We start from the raw sequence: 24,062 nt of genomic DNA on the forward strand, positions 1-24,062 counted from the left end.
TCTAGAATGTGACAGGTTGGTTCACCTTTTAAATCATGTGGTTTTAACCAGTCTCCTCCAATTAAACTAGGTAGGAGTTGTGTGGCTGAAAACTTTATGCTGCTCATTACAAATTTACCCTGTTAGTGCCTAAAAAATGTATAGAGGAAATTTCTTTAAGCTCTTTTAAAGAGAGAGAGAGAGAAATCCCTCTAGCCCATTTAGGAGATTTACCAACTATTCCGCTTTCAGTTAAAACATTCTAATCTTGGACAATAATAGTTTGAATGTCATCTAAATAAATAATCGTCATGTCCAGTGTCTTTAATAAGGCTCATCTGTTTTATTATAGCATTATACTATTAATAATACAGTGACAGGATCGATTAGATCCAAATGTATACAACCAACAAATTCAAGATTTCGAAGTTCCAGAATTTTCAGGAGAGTTTACTTTCTGATAAAAATTCAATGATTTTGGATAATTTTATTGCCATCCCCTTCTTTAATGTGATTCTGGGTGGTGGAGTATAGACACTTGGTTTTCCACATGGATTTGCTCTCTTTTTGTTGGCCTACAGGGATTACTTTTAATTAATGTAATTGGCAAATGTATTGTTCAGGAGCTGTGGCAGACATATCTTTGTGTTAGTAGTCAGGTTAAGTAGCCCCTTGATTAGAGTTATTAACACCTAATATTGGTGGCTGATTAAGGATCATTCAGTGAATTATATAGTCCCAATGCTCTTTCCCTCTAGAGCTAGAAGTGCACGTTCTAGGTGCTCAGATAAGAAACTATGTTAGGGAAATTATCACCACTACATCAGTGGCTTTGTCTTCATTGCAGAAATGTGGTTTATTTTTACAATGGGATAATGCATCTTAGCAATCCCACTTTAAAATCCTACTGAAGACAAAGTACCTGGAGTTTTTAGCTAGGTGAGGTCAACACTCTGCCAGTAGCTGAATTTCTATGGGGGTAGTTTGGCGAAAACTACAGAGCCTTGTCCACTAAGATTTTACAACAGGATAGCTAATGTGTTAATTATTTCACAGTAAAAACAACTTTTTAGGAAGTGAAGACAAAGCAAATGTTACACAAATGTAAACATCTAATGTAGATGTACTGCATTGGCCCATAGCATGTCTCCTATAGGTGTGGCTTAAAATGACTGAAGTATTCTCCATTGATGTGAACTCCACTTTGCACTAGTGGAGTGCATCTCATTTAGGGTCTGTGTTGGTGGAACTGCATCCGTGTGGTTACACTAGTGTGAATTTCCACTAGTAGACAGGACCTAAATCTAAACTGTAAATTACTTTAAAATGTAAGGGGAACCAAGGGAATTCCTTCAGGAGTTCACATGATGTAAGTTAACTGAAAGTATCTTCTTAAAAAAACGGAGCCAAATTCAGACCTCGGATGAATGGGTACAATTCCTTTGACTTCAGTGGAGTTGCATACACTCATGCCGGCACTGATTTTTTGGCCCAGTATTTTCAATCTATCTATTGTGTTGGAACACAGTTTTTAAGAGTTTATAAGAACTTTTGTAGCCACTTGACAAAGTTTTACTGTGTTGTTGTTGTTAGAACACAGAGAATGCTATATCCTGTAGTTTTTAACTCTATGTGTTTAATTCTGACATAACAGAAACTTTGCATGTGGTGGTATGAGAACCACAGGAATGGATGAAAGAGATAAGTAGGAAAGGTGTTCTTTTCTTTTCAGATTGTGGTACAGGGAGATTCAGCAAGTATGCAGAGAGAGAGACACTGCATTTCGCTGCGCTTGCAGAGGTGAATCTGGCTCCAGATTCAGTCTTTCTTACTAGAAAGGGAGGGAAATTGGAAAGGGAAAGAGGAAAAGCTAAAGGAAAGCAGAAGAAAAGAGGTGCAAGCTGGGACAAGGGAAAAAGCACAGGAAGGGAGAGAAATGGGAGGGTTAAGATGTTGGATAGTAATTGAACATGTTATCTACCCTTCAAAAAGGTGGAAGCCAACAACCTTATTTTATGTAAACTTCATCCTTCCTTTAACCCCCATTCCCTTTGCTGGAGGTATTCACAGTGGGTCTGGCCACACTGCATTCGCAGGTGCGATTGCAGATCGGGTAGGCATACCCACGCTAGCTTTAATCTAGTTGCTAAAAATAGCAGTGAAGACATAGCAGCACTGGCACGGGCTTCAGCACAGAACCCTGGTTACATGCTATCATTGTTAGCCCATGCCGAGGTCTGTGCTATTGCTTCTTCACTGCACTGCACTGCTGTGCTAGCTAAATTAAAGCTAGGGTGGGTAGTGTGCCTACCCAAGCTGCAATCTCACCGTTGGTTGCAGTGTAGGCATAGCCTGTGTGATGTGTCTAAGGGCTTCGCTACACTTGGGACTTCACAGCGCTGCTGCGGCAGTGCTGCCGCGGCAGCGCTGTGAAGCGCAAGTGTAGTCGCACCGCCAGTGCTGCTAGAGAGCTCTTACAGCGCTGTATGTACTCCACCTCTCCGAGGGGAATAGCTTGCAGCGCTGCGAGCAAGCGTGCAGCGCTGCAGGCGCTGATTACACTGGTTCTTTACAGCGCTGTACTCGCTGCGCTCGGGGGGTGTTTTTTCACACCCCTGAGCGCAGCAAGTGCAGCGCTGTACAGCGCCAGTGTAGCCAAAGCCTTACTTACATGTAAACCCCTTGGGGCATGAACACTGTCCTTACCTGTCTGTAAAGGCTATGCCCTTCAGTAATGCTGTCTATAAGAAGATACTACTACTACTACTAATAGAAACTTGGAAGACCTACTGAAAGAGAAAATTAGTAGGCCCCCAAAAAGAAGCTGGTGGGAAAAGAGATACGTTGGCAGGAAAATTAGAGGGGAAAGAGATGTGATTAACATTAACATCAGAGAAAATAACAAGAAGTAAAAGGAAACTAGTGTAGATATAAAAGAAAAGTATGTGTTGTATGGTAACTGAAGATGGGAGAAAGGGACTGAGAGACAAGGGGGGAAAGAAATGGGTGAAGGGAAGAAGAATCTAGAAAACACAATTTTTCAGGGCAGGCAATTTTGTTTTATTTTTTCTGCTGTATAGCTGATGGAGTGATGTTTCTATGTTATTTTTGAATACCTTTGTATGCATTATGATACTTTTCTATTAGATGGTCATGAACTATTTTTCTACAGCAAAATAATCATGCTTTTTTCAGTAGGCCTAGAAACATGGAGCATGTGGAAATGCTGTGTATTACTCTGAGTATAGTAGACAGCCCAGGAAAATTATTTCTATGAAGGGTATGCTATATAGCATAATCTAGACAACGTACTAAGTATGGCATATAAAAGAAGATAATGGTGAAAACCTTCTGTAATCTATAGGGACCCACTTTCAAAAATGTTGTGTCCACTAGTTCTCCTATTGAAGGTAGGAGAAAATCTTATATGGATTTCAGTGGGAGCAGAATTAGCCTGTTATCACTCGGTGCAAATGACACAGTTAAAAAACTGGATAAAAAAATTGCTATTGATTAATGTATAACATTATCAGTAGAACGTCTTAAAAATTGATAAATGAAATGGGCACTGCAGGCAGGGGGTGGGGAGTAAATGAATTGTGGGATTGTCCCTGAACATTGGTGAGCTCAACCTGTGGTGTAGCTCTGTGGAGATTGGGCTGATGGCAAGTGAGGCCTCAGGGCTCCCGTCTGCATATAAACACAATGGGTGTAATTCTGGTGGAGGATTTCAGCCTATGTAGCTGGAGAAAGAGCTGGTATGTAGATGGGATTGGGATTGCCACATCAATTGTCCAACTATGGGGTACTGCACTTATAGACTAATTAGCTGTGAAGAGTTCTCTTGTATTTTTATGTGAAAGACACAATAAGTGGCATTTTATTAATAAGAATTCTTCCTTTTATGCTGCTTCCTGTTGGGGAAGATGCCAAAGGAGCACTCACTTCAGTCTTGCTACATAAATAGTAAATCCGGTAAGAGAAGAGTCTGAATAGGGTCTGAGATGTCATTTTTTCTCAGTGTAAAAATTACCATTCTTCTAGGGTTGCCTTCACACTGAGGCTTTTAGGGAATTCTCCCACTTTTGCTGTAACACCAGTGCAGCTCCACATGGGCTAGCAACAGCTGGAGTGTTTGTGTAGACCTGGCACAGACATGTTTACCACAGTGTTGTTAACTCTGTTTAGATCCTCAGAGAAGAGATTAATAACTCTCTTGGCATAAGTGCTGTTTAGAGCTAAGTAGAGAAGGGAAACCATATACCTAGGATGCCTAGGAATTCTGTAAAACAAAAAAACAAACAAAACCTAACCTAGAGACCCAAATAATGCTCTAAAGCAGTGGTTCTCAACCTTTCCAGACTACTGTACCCCTTTCAGGAGTCTGATTTGTCTTGCGTAACCCCAGGTTTCACCTCATTTAAAAACTACTTGCTTACAAAATCAGACATAAAAATACAAAGGTGTCACAGCGCACTATTACTGAAAAATTGCTTGCTTTCTCATTTTTACCATATAATTATAAAATAAATCAAATGGAATATAAATATTGTACTTACATTTCAGTGTATAGATATAGTATATGGAGCAATATAAACAAGTCATTGTCTGTATGAAATTTTAGTTTGTACTAACTTCGCTAGTGCTTTGTATGTAGCCTGCTGTAAAACTAGGCAAATATCTAGATGAATTGATGTACCCCTGGAAGACCTCTGTGTACCCCCAGGGGTTGAGAACCACTACTCTAAACAATCTGAATGTCTAAGGTTAGAAAGAGCTGACTTGTGAAGGGGAGCTTTAGAGTTTGAGCAGAACTGCCTTAGTCTGAAAATTCAAGAGCATCATACTCCAAAAGATGGATTAGATTTATCAATAGACCTTTCTTTACTCTACTCAGCACCGAACTTTCACCAGAGACACAGAAGAATATAGAATATAGAATTAGAGGTAGAAATTGTTTGGTTTGTAGATTCCTATTGCTGTTTGCTTCCGAGAACACTTCTCAATGGACCCATCTAGTGTGTTATTTAGACTAATCTACACTGCTATTAAACACCTGAAGCTGGCTCCATGTCAGCTGAATTGGGCTACTGGGCTGTAAAATTGCAGTGTAGGCGTTCGGGCTCCAGCCTTAACATCTACCAAGCAGTTTTACAGCCCCACAGCCTGAGCCCCATGAGTCTGAGTCAGCTGACACAGGCCAGCCACAGGTGTCTAATTGCTGCGTAGACATACAATTACAGTCTTACACAACATACCTTTTTCCCCCCTGTTGGTTACATTTCCTGAATGATCAGGCGCTCCTGTAGGAGTAATTGGTCTAACTATAAACATGTCACCTCCTGTAAGCATAGTCTCCTTGGTCTGCTGTGTTATAACCTATTATTTAAGGCCCCCATCTACATTAGATTTTTCAACTATTAGTACTTTCTTTGAGAAATGAGTTTAAACTGAAAATTCAGTGTGGACGGAGTCAAAAGAACTGCCGTCATCACCTTGCCAGGATTTTTTGTCTGGGATACTGCATGTTATTCAGGATTGCCAGAGCTGATGCTGGAGTGGATCCAATTTATACTAGGCCCATATTCTATTCCTTAACCTGTTGGATCTGTACCAAAACCAATACAGGAACTCCTACAGTTAGAAAAAGCTCTGCCTTTTAACTGACTAACAAGAGATTTCCTGATTTTATTAATGTAATGTAATGAATCAGGAGGAAGAGTTAAGTTTTGAAGATCTTCAAAGTTGTCTGTGTATTTTTATGCTATGTCTTTGGTGTCACATACAACGTACTGTACTACAGTGAGTAAAGAAGATAAGCAATAGAGTACAGGACTGCTCCATCCATGTACCTGTTCATCCCATAATCCTCAGTGAGACTTAAGAGATCCCCCAGAGCCCGCACTCCAGAGCCTGTCTTCCTGGTTCCTTAGTCTCTCTGTGTTGAGCTGAGCTGGTCAGACCAGGAAGTAGGTTGACAGTTTCAGAAAATGGCAGTAGCTGGTGAGTCTGAGTAGTTCCATCAGCTAAGCTTTGCATAGTTCAATCAGTTCTTCTAACTAAACGCAATAAAATTACAAAAGTGGCTTATGTCTGCGATGGTATCACAATGTGCATATGAAGTATGGAGTTTGCGGGACTGAGTTTTAGACAGAGAAGTCCACAGGTATGTGAGGAAACTGGCACATTTTCAAAAAGGAAGCCTTTTAAAATGTTTCCTTTGCAATAGCCAGTAAATATTTTAATCAAAAAAGTTGCAAAGAAAATGAGACTGACCCATGAAAAGTTATTGTGCCACATTTGGAGATTGAATTTAGTCATTAGAACGAGAGAGACAGCGGGATGTTAGGTTTCAAAGTAGCAGCCGTGTTAGTCTGTATCCGCAAAAAGAACAGGAATACTGGTGACACCTTAGGCTAGGTCTACACTACAGGGGGGGCGGGGAGGGTTCGACCTAAGATACGCAACTTCAGCTATGTGAATAGCGTAGCTGAAGTTGCGTATTTTAGGTCAACTTAACTGGCTGTGAGGACGGTGGCGAGTCGACCGCTGCTGCGCCGTCATCAACTCCGCTTCTGCCTCTTGCCGCGGTGGATTTCCGGAGTCGACGGAAGAACCATCGGGGATCTATTTTATCGCATCTTTACTAGATGTGATAAGTCGATCCCCAATAGATCGATTGTTACCCGCCGATACGGCAGGTAGTGAAGACATGCCCTTAGAGACTAACAAATTTATTTGAGCATAAGCTTTCGTGGGCTACATCCCACTTCATCGGATGCATAGAATGGAACATATAGTGAGGAGGTATATATACATACAGAGAACATGAAAAGGTGGGAGTTACCCAACCAACTCTAAGAGGCTAATTAATTAAGATGAACTGTTGTCAGCAGGAGAAAAAAAACTTTTGTAGTGATAATCAAAATAGCCCATTTAAGACAGTTTGACAAGAAGCTGTGAGGATACTTAACATGGGGGAAATAGATTCAATGTTTGTAATGGCTCAGCCATTCCCAGTCTCTATTTAAGCCTAAGTTGATAGTATCTAGTTTGCATATCAATTCAAGTTCAGCAGATTCTCGTGGGAATCTGTTTTTGAAGCTTTTCTGTTGCAAAATTGCCACCTTTAAATCTGTTACTGAATGGCCAGAGAGGTTGAAGTGTTCTCCTACTGGTTTTTGAATGTTATGATTCCTGATATCAGATTTGTGTCCATTTATTCTTTTGCGTAGAGACTGTCCGGTTTGGCCAATGTACATGGCAGAGGGGCATTGCTGGCACATGATGGCATATATCACATTGGTAGATGTGCAGGTGAATGAGCCCCTGATGGTGTGGCTGATGTGATTAGGTCCTATGATGGTGTCACTTGAATAGATATGTGGACAGAGTTGGCATTGGGCTTTGTTGCAAGGATAGGTTCCTGGGTTAGTGTTTTTGTTGTGTGGTGTGTGGTTGCTGGTGAGTATTTGCTTCAGGTTTGGGGGGCTGTCTGTAAGTGAGGACAGGTCTGTCTCCCAAGATCTGTGAGAGTGAGGGATCATCTTTCAGGATAGGTTGTAGATCTTTGATGATGCGCTGGAGAGGTTTTAGTTGGGGGCTGAAGGTAACGGCTAGTGGCGTTCTGTTATTTTCTTTGTTGGGCCTGTCTTGTAGTAGGTGACTTCTGGGTACTCTTCTGGCTCTGTCAATCTGTTTTTTCACTTCAGCAGGTGGGTATTGTAGTTTTAAGAATGCTTAATAGAGATCTTGTAGGTGTTTGTCTCTGTCTGAGGGATTGGAGCAAATGCGGTTGTATCTTAGAGCTTGGCTGTAGACAATGGATCGTGTGGTGTGTCCTGGATGGAAGCTGGAGGCATGTAGGTAAGTATAGCGGTCAGTAGGTTTCCGGTATAAGATAGTGTTTATGTGACCATCGCTTATTAGCACAGTAGTATCAAGGAAATGGACCGCTTGTGTGGATTGGTCTAGGCTGAGGTTGATGGTGGTATGGAAATTGTTGAAATCATGGTGGAATTCCTCAAGGGCTTCTTTTCCATGGGTCCAGATGATAAAGATGTCATCAATGTAGCGCAAGTAGAATAGGGGTGTTAGGGGACGAGAACTAAGGAAGCGTTGTTCTAAGTCAGCCATAAAAATGTTGGCATACTGTGGGACCATGCGGGCACCCATAGCAGTGCCACTGACTTGAAAGTATATATTGTCCCCAAATGTGAAATTGTTGTGGGTGAGGACAAAGTCGCAAAGTTCAGCCACCAGGTTAGCCGTGACATTATCGGGGATACTGTTCCTGACTGCTTGTAGTCCATCTTTGTGTGGAATGTTGGTGTAGAGGGCTTCTACATCTAGAGTGGCCAGGATGGTGTTTTCTGGAAGATCGCAGATGGACTGTAGTTTCCTCAGGAAGTCAGTGGTGTCTCGAAGATATCTGGGAGTGCTGGTAGCGTAGGGCCTGAGGAGAGAGTCCACATAGCCAGATAATCCTGCTGTTAGGGTGCCAATGCCTGAGATGATGGGGCATCCAGGATTTCCAGGTTTATGGATCTTGGGTAGCAAATAGAATACCCCTGGTCGGGGTTCTAGGCATGTGTCTGTACGGATCTGTTCCTGTGCTCTTTCAGGGAGTTTCTTGAGCAGATGGTGTAGTTTCTTTTGGTAATCTTCAGTGGGATCAGAGGATAATGGCCTGTAGAATGTGGTGTTAGAGAGCTGCCTAGCGGCCTCTTGTTCATATTCCAGCTTATTCATGACGACGACAGCACCTCCTTTGTCAGCCTTTTTTGATTATGATGTCAGAGTTGTTCCTGAGGCTGCTGATGGCGTTGTGTACAGCACGGCTGAGGTTATGGGGCAAGTGGGATGTTAGTTTTTATGTGAAAATCTGAATGGAACCTCTGCTGACACTTTGATAATACACACAGGTTCACACGTGCACATAATGCAAATATAACTTAAACATGAATTCAGACTGTACGCCCCAAACTTTTGGAGACAGAATCATAATCCAGACTTTGTGGCTCAAGCCCATCTGCAATATAAATATCATAAAGCAGAAAAAATAGGGCATACGCTCACTTTTCCAGAAATACAGTCCTACCTTGAATTTCTGAACTGGTGAGACTATTTCTTAAATGAACAGTGAGTCACTGTGTTTTACAAGCCTGGGTTCATTCACTATATGTCAGGTGTTGCAAGAGCATGAGAATACACATCAAATTTAAACAGGCTAAACAGCTTCACAGTAGCATCTCTATTCAGTAGTAGGAAGCGGTGGAAGGAACAACTTGAGTTTAGTCTTCCCAGGATGGCTAAGATAATGGGATCTTCAGCGTAAGTACCTTCCCCACCACCACTCTGTGTTCCCAGTAGGAGGATCAAAAGAATGCTACATTGCAACACTCACAAATGATTATAAAATGTTAATTTGTAAGAGAGAATGTTACCAAGCCATTAAGCCATAGGAAGGTTCCTTTCTTATGCATTTGATTTCCTCATGGGCATGCCTCTGGATTTCTCAGGACTAAGGGCCAATACAAACTACACTGATAATTGGACCACTTATTGTGATGGGGCTAATAGCATATGTCTTTTTGAGGGAAGGATTCACCTGAATAGTGGATGACCACTTTTTCTGATTGTTGATAAGATTTAAGTAAAATTCTTACTTCTCAGCACCAGGGCAATGCTCAATGTGCTGCAAAAAGGGAAACTTAAAATGATCCTGGATCCGCATATTCAACAATAGTAATTTTTTGAGGCGTCACCTATGAGTTTACCTCCTCATACTAGCAGCTTTTTTCCTTCACTTCTAACCTCTTATCTCTCTACTGATGGCAACTGCTCCTGGGCACCATTTGTTCAGTGTCTGGAAAGGAGGACTCCTGGCCCCTTTTTGTGCTCCCTTTCATTTGCACTACCACCAGTGGAGATTTCCCCAAAAGAGCTAGTGGAGACACAACCTAGAGCCTTCATCATGATCGCAATTACCCATTTTCCCTGCAAGTATAGTTGTAGGAGCTAGAGCAGGTCAAGAATGTTTGTCAGAATGACTTTCCCATTGTTTCTGCAAAATCCACAGGAAAACTTAAATTTTGCCAAAAAGTTTTGATTTTGATGTTGGGAAAATCTAAATTAAGTATTCCATTTTGGGGTGGTTTGACCTGATTCGGAATATCATTTTGTTGAACTAACCTGAAACGTGTAGTTTCAAGTCAGTTCAACATTAAATTGTATTTCCCTGTGATGTCACATTCCCTCATGGGAATTATAATTCTGGCCTCCATTCTTTCCTACAGACTGGGCTCCCTGGAGAACTGCATCTTCCTAGATGCAATGCCAACACTCTTCTGATCAACCTGCACAGTGCATCATGGGATACTCGTGGCTGCAGATGCATCATGGGAGATATAGTAGGGCCAGGGGGCTCAGCCCACAGGTGAGAATGTGGGCATCAGACTCCCAAACTACAACTCTCAAGAGGTAATGCACCACATTACAGTAATGCAGTTTAATGTTGAACCAACTCCCAATTTGGGACAAAAACAAATGTTGAAATATTGGAATTTCCCACAGGATGGAAATTCTGAATTTCACTTAGCTCGAGGAGCAGCAATGTTGCTAGCTCTCCTATATTTCAAATTTTGAGAGCAGGACTCCTGAAGATGTTCCCAAGCTCAAGTCTCCTACTCCTACATGATGTGGCAGAGCATGACTGCCGTGAATCCAGGCTGACCATAAGCATATAACTTGATACCAGCAAATATAATGAATTTAACAGATAGAGTAATAATATATTAGTAGCAGATTTGTCACAGGCCTTTCTCAAAAGGACAGACATCAAGTTCTCTGCAGGTCTGATCACAACAACAACAGGTTCTGACACGCTACACGCTTTATCAACAACAAAACCACACCACACCACCTTGCATTAACCCCCATTCATTAACTCCAATAATAGGTGGAGTTTGACTTGCATATATATGGTTATAGTAGGAAAATAAAGACGATACATTTTTTTTTAATAGATAGGAAATTAATTCATTTCTCTGAGCCCTTTTTCATGTATGTGGGTGATATTGTTGTCATCATCGATTGTTAGCTGGGTAACCTGGTATAAACATCTCTCATTTGCCCAAATTAATTCCTGGGGTACCATGGACTTCAGCAGAGTTAATCCAGGAATAAATATGAATTCCCTTTACTACAAAGCTGCAGAGTCAGGCTTTGCCTAAGACTGCAAATGCTCCCTATATACTACCATCTACCTTCTCTGTGGAATTACACAGTGATGATAGAAGCTGGTATGCTAGTTGCATGCTGACAGCACATTGCCCAACTTTTTGCAGTTGGGTATAAGTGAAAAATATTTGTTTTTTTTATTAACTATTAGGATACATATGTTTTTAATTTCTTAATGTAGAGCCTAGATACTACAGTAATACAAATTTTAAATTGGTAAGAGATATGTGGGGCCAAATTCATAGCCATATCTGTTTTTCTGTGGGGAATTGTAACAAGCATTTGACATCTCAGTGCAGTAACTACTTGCCTCCAAATACTGTACAAATAGAAAATGGGAAATACAGGATTGTGACTGTTACAATTTAAAGCAGAGAAATAGATTTATTTTTTATTTCTCAAGTGAAAGATATCCATTATCTCTTTAAGGAAACTCCAAACCATTTGGTCCTAAAAACCAGAAACTTTCATTGCTAATGTCATAGCTATCAATTTGTTACAGTAAGTTTCTTCTTCCACCCTTTCTGAAAGTCAGACATTAAAACTGTTTGTTCTGTCAATCCAGTTTTGCACAACACCGGATAGCAAGATATGTATTATGTTTCCTAGCCCCCCGCCCCAAGGTTTGGTGTCTGCAGCTGAGAAGCAAAAAACATTGCACACCAGCCCAAGACAATTATGGTGCAATCCAAACTAGACAGAGCAGAAAAGTAAGCTGCTCGAGGGACATCTGTTACATGCACTGTATGGTAACAAATCTAAACCTCTGAATTATGGCACAGTATTTTGTCCAACATCTCTTCACTCTGAGAATATATCATTCTTCTTTTATTGTAAGAAGTGTTAATTTGTGAGCCATATGTCTATGGCAGGATTTAAATCAGCAACCAACACAATACAGTAGAACCTCAGAGTTATGAATACCAGAGTTACTAACTGACTGGTCAACCACACACCTCATTTGGAACCAGAAGTACGCAATCAGGCAACAGCAGAGACACCCTTCCCCTCCCCCCCGGCAAAAAAAAAAAAAAAAAAGTAAATACAGTACAGTACTGTGTTAAATGTAAATTACTAAAAAAAATAAAGGGAAAGTTTAAAAGAAAGATTTGACAAGGTAAGGAAACTTTCTGTGCTTGTTTCATATTAATTAAGATGGTTAAAAGCAGCATTTTTCTTCTGCATAGTAAAGTTTCAAAGCAAAGTCAAGGGTCAGTTGTAAACTTTTGAAAGAACAAACATAATGTTTTGTTCAGAGTTATGGAACATTTCAGAGTTACAAACAAACTCCATCCCCGAGGTGTTCATAACTCTGAGGTTCTACTGTATACATGAACTAAAGAAAATTTAAACAGAGTATCAGGAAAAATGACTTTCCATTGAGAGCTGTTAAATTGGAATAATCACCCAAGGGAAGTGGAGGAAGTGCCATCACTTGAGTAATTTAAAACTAGACTGGACAAAGGCTGAAAATATTCTATAAGGAATAATCTGCATTGTCACGCAGTGGCCAGGATGATTTTATAGGTCTTTTCCATCTCTTATTTCAATAATTTTATGCTATCTTACTAAAACATTAGTGGTGCTTCTGGCGGGGGGTACCTGAGGCAATGCTGCATTCAGAACATGGAGAATATGAAATCAAAATAAAGTAAAATTTACCTTAATTTCAGTTGTATGGAGCACTCTCAGCTGTCAGTGAGCAGCCAAGCACTTTAATCTTCCAGATAATGTATCCATGCAAGGGCAAGCTGCTCTTATGCCCCAGCCTGTACATTGCACAAAGGAACACCAAAGCAACAACATCTGCAGAACTTCAGGGAGGGTATTCATGCGTTGTTGAACACAGAGGACTGACAGACACTTTCAAATGTGTTATTCTACTCTGAAAAGTGATTTTGTACAAATGGCATTGTTGGACTCTGTGTCTTAATGACTTCCAGATCAAATCTACTCAAATGACAAGTAAAACGTTTTTTTTTTGCTAACGCTAGTCCTGCCAACTCAACCTGGAATCTTGAAATCAAATTGGGATTTTTCTTGTTTACATGTCATCAGCAATAGAGGTTCTGCAGTCGCAATTTAGCTAACAATTCTACTGACAGTGGATGAGGCAGAAGAGAATCTAGTTCTGTTTCCCAGCTGTATTAGCTGTGCAGTGTTCATAGTAGTCAGCATTTTGGTCAGTAAAATAAGCCAATATGACTCCAAATACAGACAAGGAATCATGTCTATCGAGTTACAAGGTGCTCTTTTTACATAGTTACTTTCCACAGTAGAAGTACACTTTCAAGAAGGAACAGATAAACAGCTGAGGAAGATTGAAGTGCATTATCTAAACTTATAATTTAGAACAGCTGCAGTGAGCAAGGTTCGGAAGCTGCTCAGTTTAGTACATTGAGTTTTAAAAACGGAGACCTAGGTTCAACTTCAGAATTGGGTCACATGTGAAAAGGAGTTTATCTCTGCTCTCTTCTTGAAATTACCACACCATTTTGGTATAGGTGTCCATCTGTGTTCAAGAGAAGCCCAAAACTTCCATCCAGGCCAAAATTTGGCCCCAATATCGTAGGATGCTGCAGGCCAGGTCTGAAAAGTTCACTAGCTGAGCTGTGTGAGGAATTTTACACTGTGTTTGGCATTATATCTGGTACAAGATTATTCATCTATAACTTTCGTAATCATTAATTCAAGATTCTTGTAGAATATGTAATCCGCCAGGGCTTGTCAGTCAGCCTTCCTGATTCAGTGAATGTTGGTAGTGTATGTTGTTTGAAATATTTCTGAATTATTATTATTTGTATTGTGATAGTGCTTAAGCACCTCAGTCATGGCCCCAGCCCCGTTGTGCTAAGTGTGGTGCAAACACAGAACAGAAAGGTAACCTCTGCTCCAAAAAGTTTACAATCAAAGTAATCTTGGTAATAATATTTTGTAGCTCTGTGTAACCTTAATGAGAGGATCTCAAAGTACCTAATTAAAATTGCAAATATTAATTAAGCCTTGTAACAATCATTTTGCAGATGGGGAAACCGTGGAACAGAGAGAGTAAGTGGTTTACCAGCGTTCACAAAGCAAGTTTACAGAAGAGCTGACACTAGAACTTAAACCTCCGGACCGCTCATTCTATGCTTAGCACTAAAGTGGTAATATTTTATTTATATTTTCCTGTGAAATCTAGATTGAAGGTACAGTGCCGTGTAAAATGGAATATATTACCTGAAATGAGCATAGGGAAATTTCCTTTTATCATGTTTTAAGGAAAGTATAGAGTGAAATGGCATTTTGAAACTTGGATGCCTAAAATTAGACACTTAAATCCATATTTAGGCACTTAAACAAATGTGGCCTGATTCTCAGTTGAGGCTGAGCCCCCACCATTTTTTGGAGTCAGCTGGAGCTGCTGGTGTTCAGTATCTGTGAAAATTAGGTCACTACTAGTTAATGGTTTACATTACAAGCCTATCCTTAGGCACCCAAGTTAGGTGTTGTTTTCAATCAGATGTATGGGTATGGGATTCAGGACTTTTGTAAATTACTTGATAGGCTAATAGACATTTAGATGTAAAGATGAGGATTCAAAATACTATGGCAACTTCCTGGTAGAGGCATCTCAAGTGAAATGTATCTGAAACCTGTAGTAAAGGCCCCAGTGACCTTTTGTTCACATGCTAAAGCTGCTACCCAAATGTCTCTGTTTAAGAGATCCCAACATTAAATAGCTGTTTTCCAATTGACACGGTTGAATGATAGTGTTCATCTTGTCTGAGACCTAAAGTATCCTAGAGGAAGGTAGAAGCAGTGTTACTCTTTTAAGTGTTGTCAAACTAGAAAGAATGATTGTTCCTAAGTTTTGCATGTGCCAGCATAATAGAACATAGTCATGCAAATTCCTATTACTTAGCAGTTCCCTAGTACAGAAAAATAGAGTGTTATCATATTTTATTTGTGTTTGTAATTAAAAGCATCCCTTTCACTATGATTTTTAAGAACAGATGTCAGGACAATGTTGAAAACATAAATGAGTGCCAAAAAATATTTTTCTGGTTTAAAAAGAAGTGGAGGGTGGGGGAAGAGAGGGGAGAAACCCTAAGATGTTGAGTCTTTTGGTTTGAATTTCCATAAAAATACATAATTGTTTATGTGCTTCCCCCAATTACTACTGGGAAAAATAAAATAATTATTAACTAATGTATTTTTTATAGTCGTGCTAAGTGCAAAAATATATTACACAGACTTTCAAAGCCTCTAGAATTTTTTAGAACTTTGTGACACTGTATTACATTCTAATTTATTGAATAAATGCACTAGGGTGGAACATTAATTTACACATATAGTTCAAAGACACATATAAGACTGATGTTGAGAGAAGTCAGCTGTCAGTAATGTCAGCACTGTGAAAAAGGGGGGGAAGAGGAATGTGCATATAGCAGTCATGTTCCTTATGTGTGACACATAGCATGGACAACTGCATGGTCCTCCTGTGAAGGAGAGATTGTTGTGTGGCCAACCAACCAACAGCAGCCACTGGAAGATGTGTTTGGGAGTGAGTGCTGGCGATCATATAGGGATATATCTGGCAACCACTTGCCAAGGTGACAGGTGGCTGTTTTATGGTCACAACAAGGTTCATTTGGGCTATCAAACCAGATAAAAGGAAGGAATCATTTACAAGTGAGGTTCCCATTTCTGTCTTTCCTATGCCCACTCACTTTGGCTTGGTTGTCCTCAGGGGCAGCTCTAGCTTTTTGGACCCTCCAAGCACGGCAGGCAGGCCGCCTTCGGTGGCATGCCTACAGGAGGTCCCTGGTCCCGCGGATTTGGCGTACCCGCCGCCGCGTTGCCGCCGAAGCCGCGGGACCGGCGGACCTCCTGCAGGCATGCCGCCTAAGGCTGCCTGACTGCTGCCCTCACAGGGACCAGCAGGGCACCCCCCACGGCTTGCCGCCCCAGGCACGCGCTTGGAGCGCTGGTGCCTGGAGCCGCCGTTGGTTGTCCATAGGCAGGATTGTGGAAAGGAAAATGTTATTGATCTGTTTTATTTCCTTTAGCTGTTAGGCGTTTTATTTTTGTTTCTGTGCTGCATTGGGTATGCTGCTTTGGTTTTGAACACTTATTATATGTGGCACCTTAGAGACTAACAAATTTATTAGAGCATAAGCTTTCGTGGACTACAGCCCACTTCTTCGGATGCATACGAAGAAGTGGGCTGTAGTCCACGAAAGCTTATGCTCTAATAAATTTGTTAGTCTCTAAGGTGCCACAAGTACTCCTGTTCTTCTTTTTGCGGATACAGACTAACACGGCTGTTACTCTGAAACTTATTATATGGTTTGTTTCACATCATCAAAGGCCTTGGACTTGAATGGGGCCTCTTAATGTTGTGCAGACTGGCTACTTTGTGGTATGTAGCCAATGCATTGTTGCACTGGCTGCCCTCATCCTGAGCAACAGACAGTCCTGTCACAGGAGGTATTAATTATAGGCGGAGCTCATGGTGCCACCTACAGTTAAGGTTGTCCGACATTTCTCATTATGAGATTCTCTTTTTAGTTGCTTATAGCTTTGCCAAGCACATACCATTTAGTCTGCAAGTTTCCATGCCAGCTGTCTTCCTCAGGCTGAATTTTTTTGGCAAAGTTCCAGCAGAAATGGCTCTGCCATTTTTGAGAACAAAATTAGGGGAAAAAAATACGTTGTTTTGCTTGCATTTAAGAATTTTTCACAGCTGTTTCACTGAGAAGCTCTAACAACTCCATGCTTTGGAGCTGGAATTTGAAACTGGCAGGGGGATTGCCCTGGTGTCAGGGGTGTGCCTTTTGCCATTTTTGTGAAAAACTACCCAAATTTGGCCAAGTTATGAGCCTTTGAAAAGTCTCAGTTCACACATGTTCAGTAGAGACTTGGAATTTAGCAGCTAAATTGTCCAAATATTCCATCTGTACTGAGCAAACTCCATCCCAGGAATGCCGAGTTTGAGCAGGACTTTCCCTGCAATTGCTCCTTCTGGATGCTGAGGGCCACTGTGGCCCTGGGCACAGGAACTGAGACTAGGGAGACTGCCTGTCCTGTATTCTCAGTCCTCCTCATGCCAGTTCCCAGGCAGCATGGAGGAGGAAGTTGGTTGACTCAAATGCAGAGCAAACGAGCTGGACGTGGGGTGGTGGAAGTAGAGTGAGTAGCTTGGGACAAGGAGCCTGTGGGGAGGTCAGAGTGGAACTGAGAGTTGGCTTGGAGAGAGACTAGGACTTGTTAGACAAGGAGACTGGGCATGAGAGCATAGGGATGGAAACAGGAGAAGGTGAGAGGAGTAGGAGCCACTGTGTGTGGGATGACTGAGACCGGATGAGAAACATGGGAGGGGAGGGCAGGGAAACTAGGACTGGCTGGGTGAGGAGACTGGAAATGCAATGAAGAGCTGAGGAGGGCAGAGACTGGGACAATGAGTAAGTAGGGGGCAGAGGGATAGACTGGAATGTGGGACTGGTGCTTTGGGGAGAGCCTGGACTGGCACAGGCTGGAGGGATGGGGCAGAAGCATCTGTGCCCATTAGAGCACACTCCGCTCCAGAACCTGGAATGGTGAGCAAGACTTCTGAGTTTCACCATTCCTCTGCCGTCAAAAAATATCTGTAAAACCCACTGCCAAAGTGTATATCCCGGTGGCTGCCTTGCAACTTTAATTCAGTCTCCTTAAGTATATGCATTATGATACAGTTTTAAATTGCACGATCACATACTGTTTTTTCTATAGGCCCCCTGCCACATTCAGTGCAGAAAATGGTTTGTACACTGAGGATGAATCAGGATTATGTAGTGAAGGAGGCTGTTGTCTGTAGGACCCCTTGTTTAATTTTTTGCAGAAGTTGTAAGGTGTGTGGTGAACAAAGCAAAGGATTGCAGGAAGAGAAAGAATGGTCTCAGGGTTAAGGGAGATTAATATTGCCCTGAAGAACTGAATTCTATACCTGCCTCTGCAACAGAGTTCCTGTCCCAAACCAAACTTTTCACTAGTTGTGTGTTCCTACTTTTCTAGGTGTCCAACTTGAGACCCTAGCGTTTGCAGAAGTTCTCAGCACTTACAGCTGCACTTGAAGTCACTGGGAGCTGTATCTTGAACACAGAAAGTGCTCTTTAATGCTAAGTACTCTGAAAAATCAGCTCCCAAGCCTCAAATTGTGCATTCAACATTAATGGATACTTTTTAACCTAATTTATGCCTCTATTCTGCAACTGTAAAATGGGGATATACTCACCCACCAGCCCACTCTCAGAGGGATGATGTGAAGATTAATTAATCAGTGTTTGTGAAGGTCTCAGATTTAAATTTTATTAGAGAATATTTAAAAAAATAAACGATACAGAAAATTTGAAGCGTCAGTTATTGGTCATTGGGGGTAACATACAGAGTATAGGGGTATGTTGGTGTTTTGGGGTTGGGCAGCACACATAGTTAGTGATGAGCACCATAAAAAAAACCCCATGAGGAAATTAATCATTACATCTCAGAGCAGAGTTTGAATAGTGTGCAGTAAATAAGATCTGGGGCTACACATTGAGCAATGAAGATAAAATATTGAAGAGCTGCTAATTAAGTGAGCACTGTCCATCCTGTACTGAATGAGGCAGGGGTCCTGTGGAAAAAACGTATGTGAACATGTAATTAAAGACTGTATCATAATGCATATGCACAAGGAGACTGAATTAAGGTTGGATGGGCAACCTTAGGCAATCCTAATTTTTGAATGCTTGACTTTGCAACCTTAATGTTTTCAATGTAGTTTTTTCATGTAATATATTATATAGAATTAGTTAGATCTCTCTCTAGTGTTAACATAGGTAATCAAATGCTAAAAAAATGAAATTATTTTACATTAAAGAAAAGAAAAGTCAAATCCCTTTACTTAAATCACTGAGAAACTTCCAGTTTTGTCTGCAAAATAATTTTTCTCCTTGGAGAAGAAAAAGGTCTTAGAGATAGGAATTTCAGTGCGATAGAAATATCATCACATAAATAGCCTGCTGTAAATGACATTTTAGGAAGCTCAATCAATATCCTGCCAGGAGAAGCACACTATCTTGTAAAATAGTAATAAATGTAATGCATTGCTTAATGGGGGACTTATTGTAATCTATTTTTATATACATGTAAAAAGCGACAAAGAGTCCTGTGGCACCTTATAGACTAACAGAAGTATTGGAGCATAAGCTTTCGTGGGTGAATACCCATTTCGTCAGACACATGTAGTGGAAATTTCCAGAGTCAGGTATAACTATGCAGGCAAGAATCAGTCTAGAGATAATGAGGTTAGTTCAATCAGGGAGGATGAGGCCCTCTTCTAGCAGTTGAGGTGTGAACACCAAGGGAGGAGAAACTGCTTTTGTAGTTGGCTAGCCATTCACAGTCTTTGTTTAATCCTGAGGTGATGGTGTAAAATTTGCAAATGAACTGAAGCTCAGCAGTTTCTCTTTGAAGTATGGTCCTGAAGTTTTTTTGCTGCAGGATGGCTATTGTGTGTCCAGGGAGATTGAAGTGTTCTCCTACAGGTTTTTGTATGTTGCCATTCCTAATATCTGACTTGTGTCCATTTTTCCTTTTACGTAGGGACTGTCCAGTTTGGCCGATGTACATAGCATATATATATAATATATACATGTTATTTTTAAAAGGATGAGAAAATATACCTTCCACCACTCTGAAATAAACAGCAATCAGATTGTTGTTGTTATTTGTTGATGGAAATATTTGTCTAATAGGTTCTTCTTCAAGTGATTGCTCATGTGTATTCCACAATAGGTGTGCGTGCTTGCCACGTGCACCAGTGCTGGAAGTTTTTCCCCTAGCAGTACCCGTAGGGGAGCACCCTAGCGACCTCTGGAGTGGCGCCTCCATGGTGCGGTATATGGGGCGCTGCGTGCTCCCCCCACCCTCAGTTCCTTCTTGCCACCAGTGAAGGTGCTTCGGAACTGCTCTGCTCCAGCTTTGCTGTAGCTCGTCCCCAAAACTGCTTGTTCGTTCAGTGTATGGTACCTGTAGTTAGTTAGTTGTTTCGTTAGTTTAGTTTAGCTAGAGCGCCCGGGCTGGGGCATGCCCCGTGCCCTGGGTTTTAAGTTGTGCGACACTTGTAGGCGATCTATGCCAGTGAGTGATCCGCACGCGGACTGTTTATTCTGTTTGGGGGAAAACCATCTCAGCGATCGCTGCAAGATTTACAAGTCGTTTAAGCCTCGGACCAAGAGAGAAAGGGACATTAAGCTCCCGGCTATTCTGATGGAGTCGGCGCTGATCCCGGTTCCGGTGCGCTGCTTCAAGTCGGCACCGCGGTGTCGGTGCGCGGTGACCCTTCGGTGCCATCGACTAGTGGGCACCGCTCCCCATTCACGGGGCACGCCAAGAAGGCTAGGAAGAGGTCTTCTTTGCCGCAGCACTGGAGTAAACCCGGGACAGAGGCTAGACCCATGTTGGGCAGTCCGCGATCCCCACTGGCCTCTAGGCCTTCGACTCAAGTCGAGTGGAGTAGCCCGGACCATTCGGAGCAGGCCTCCCCGGATGTCTGGATGCCTTCCACACCGGAGGCCCTGCAGGCAGCCCGGGATGTTATGTCCATGCCGGTACCAGGAGCACCGCCGATGTCAGTCCCACGCTCTAGAGGCAAGCCGCTGCTGGGATCTCCACAGTCACCCCCGGCTCAGTACCGGTCTCAGTCGAGGGAACGTTCCCGACACTGTTCACCGCCCAGCGTCCGTTCAGGGCAAAGTACACGTGGATCGCCCAGGCTGTCTGGTTGGGTTCCATCTGACCGAGACTCTCGGCACAGCTCCACCTCGAGGAGCGAACACCGATGGGACCGAGGCAGACGACGCCAAAGGTCCTTGTCTCGGAGGGGCTATTGCAGCCGGTCAAGGCACGAACGTCGATGTCATTCCCGTTCCTCGTCCTGCTCCAGGACCCCGCCACGGCACCGCCTCCACAGCCCCAGGCATTGATTGCCGGCGTCTCGCCGTTGCAGGTCCGCCCGCTGGAGCTGATCGCAGAGCAGCTGTCACCGAGAGTACTGGTCCTCCACATTGGGATCGTGGTCATGTGGTCGGCATCGCTTCCGGCACCGTGCTCCTCCCGGTCCAGGGACAGTGGCAGGTTGTATGTCAGCCCGGCCTCCCTTCGTAGTCGTCCATCTATGGGCCAGGCCAGCCCGGTCGAACAACTGGCTCCGCCGGTGCCACAATAGGTGCAGTGGCACTGGGCCTCGTGGCCAGCCCAATGATACCAGTGGGCACCGTGGTCCCCGACGCAGCCCCCGGTGGAGGCTCGCTCCGTGGCCAGAGCCTCAGAAGGACCATCGGCCTCCCTCTCGAGACCTCTGCGGAGGGAGTCCGTGGGACGTACATCCTCGGAACCGTGACCGGAGACCGACAAGGTTGTGGACTCTTCAGTGCCGGTGGACACACAAAGTACCGTGCCGGCCTCCTCACCCTCCCCAGATGAGGCAATTATGGCTTTTCCTCCCTCCGTCCCTCAGGAGGACTTTAGGGCCCACCAAGAACTCTTAAAAAGGGTAGCATCAAGCCTCCACCTCCAAGCAGAGGAGATGGAGGAGCCCTCGAACTCCCTGTTTAATGTACTGTCCTCCTTGGCACCGGGCAGGGTGGCCTTGCCTCTCCACAAAGGGGTGGCAAAATTTCAAATGCCCTGTGGCAAACCTTGGCCTAATTGGCCCCCATCTTTAAGAGAGCGGAATGCAAGTATTTTGTACCCGCCAAGGGGCATGAATACTTATACACCCACCCTGCTCCTAACTCCCTGGTGGTCGAGTTGGTCAACCACAGGGAACGGCAGGGCCAACCAGCCCCTACTCCAAAAAATAAAGATTCAAGGAAGCTGAACTCATTTGGAAGAAACATTTATTCGTCCTCGAGCTTCCAGTTACGGGTGGCGAACCACCAGGCTCTCCTGGGCTGGTATGAGTTCAATAAGTTGGGCTCCCTGCCCAAGTTTGAGAACTCCCTCCAGGAGCGCAACAGGAAGGAGTTCAAAGTGCTGGTGGAGGAGGGCACAGCGGCTGCCAGGGCAACCCTGCAAGCAGCTTCGGATGCAGCAGACACAGCCAAGCGGTCCATGGCCTCTGCGGTGTCCATGAGAAGGGTGTCATGGCTCCTGCTCTCTGGGCTGTCCAGTGAGGCACAGACCTCCCTGCAGGATCTTCCGTTTGACGGCAAAGCTCTGTTTGCAAAACAAACAGATACAAAGCTGCATGGCCTGAAAGACTACCACACGACTCTCCAGACCCTGGGTCTCGATGTTCTGGCTCCAGCTAAACCTAAGTTCAAGCCGCAGCAGACTCCCGCTCAAGCCACCCATTCAAAATATGAGACCGCTTATAAGAAGTCACAGGACTATACGAGGCGCCCACAGAGGCAGTCTTGGCCTGCCCCCCAGCCTGGGTCCTCCAAGGGCAAGCAAGCAGGGAAAAGGCGGTTTTGACAGGATGCCCGGGGGCACCATGCCAGTTCTCATCAGGGATCCACCCTCAATAAAGCTTCCCTTCTTCAATCGGTTGTGTGCTTTCCTCCTGGAGTGGTCACGGCTTGGACCGATGGGTCCTCAACACCATCTCCTGGGGCTACACCCTCCAGTTTACTTCCTCCCTGCCCCTACTGGGGGACCCCTCGCACGAGGCTCTGCTTGAGCAGGAGGTGGGGTGGCTCCTGGGCCTAGGAGTGGTGGAAGCGGTACCGGGGGAGTTCAAAGGCAAGGGGTACTACTCCCGCTATTTCCTTATCCCGAAGGCCAAAGCGGGGCTCAGGCCCATCTTGGACCTGCGAGGCCTGAACCAGTACATGGTGAAGCTCAAGTTCTGCATGGTCTCCCTGGCCTCCATCATCCCCTCCCTGGATCCCAGGGACTGGTATGCCGCCCTTGATCTGCAGGACGCGTACTTCCACATTCATATCTTTGAGGGGCACAGACGCTTCCTCTGTTTCACGGTGGGGCAGGAACACTACCAATTTACGGTCCTCCCATTTGGCCTGTCCACTGCCCCCAGGGTATTCACGAAATGTATGTCTGTGGTGGCGGCCTACCTCAGGCGCTGGGGGGTCCAGATCTTCCCCTATCTGGACGACTGGTTGGTCAAGGGCTGCTCCCGGTCACAGGTGCTGGATCACGTAGCACTCCTTCTGTCCACATGCACCACTTTGGGCTTGTTGGTAAACAACACCAAGTCCACGTTAATTCCAGTACAACACATAGAGTTTATTGGAGCGGTCCTGGACGCCTCGTCGGCCAGAGCCTCCCTCCCACCGGACAGGTTCGAGACCCTAAAGGAGCTCATCGGCACAGTCACAAGGTTTCCAGTGACAACAGCCAGAGCATGCCTCCAGCTCTTGGGTCACATGTCAGCGTACACATATGTGGTCCGTCACACCAGACTCAGGATGAGGCCCCTCCAGCTCTGGTTGGCCTTGGAGTTCTCCCAGGCCAGGGACAGGATGGACAAAGTTCTCACAGTGCCCGAGCCAGTGATCACCTCCCTGTGGTGGTGGTCCTGCCCGAGAAACATGCTCCAAGGGGTCCCATTCAGGGGCAGGGCCCCATTGCTGGAACTGGTGTCCAGCGTGTCAGATCTGGGATGGGGGGCCTATGTAGGGAACGTTCAGACCCAACGTCTGTGGTTGGCTCAGGATCTGACCCTCCACATAAACGTCAAGGAGTTCAGGGCAGTACGGCTGGCGTGCATGGCCTTCCACTCACACCTGGAGGGCCGGGTGGTCAGGGTCCTCACGGAGAACACAGCCTCAATGTCCTACATTAACAGGCAATGTGGGGCCCGATCCTCTGCCGCG

General features: G+C 43.9%; 1 long non-coding RNA gene across 7 annotated transcripts in view; it reads left to right on the forward strand.

Moving 5' to 3' along the window:
• LOC101943887 (uncharacterized) overlaps window positions 1-24,062 on the forward strand; it is a 92,097-nt gene that overhangs the window by 28,308 nt on the left and 39,727 nt on the right. For 6 of the 7 annotated variants that reach the window (XR_010598783.1, XR_006176907.2, XR_010598785.1 and 3 more), the window contains 2 exons: window positions 10,278-10,461; window positions 14,244-14,366. This is a non-coding gene — a long non-coding RNA (uncharacterized LOC101943887). The remainder of the gene's footprint in view (window positions 1-10,277; window positions 10,462-14,243; window positions 14,367-24,062) is intronic. The other variant, XR_006176909.2, reaches the window with a different exon arrangement.

Source organism: Chrysemys picta, chromosome 2 (assembly GCF_011386835.1).
Source record: "Chrysemys picta bellii isolate R12L10 chromosome 2, ASM1138683v2, whole genome shotgun sequence".
In the NCBI taxonomy this organism is placed as follows: domain Eukaryota; kingdom Metazoa; phylum Chordata; order Testudines; family Emydidae; genus Chrysemys; species Chrysemys picta.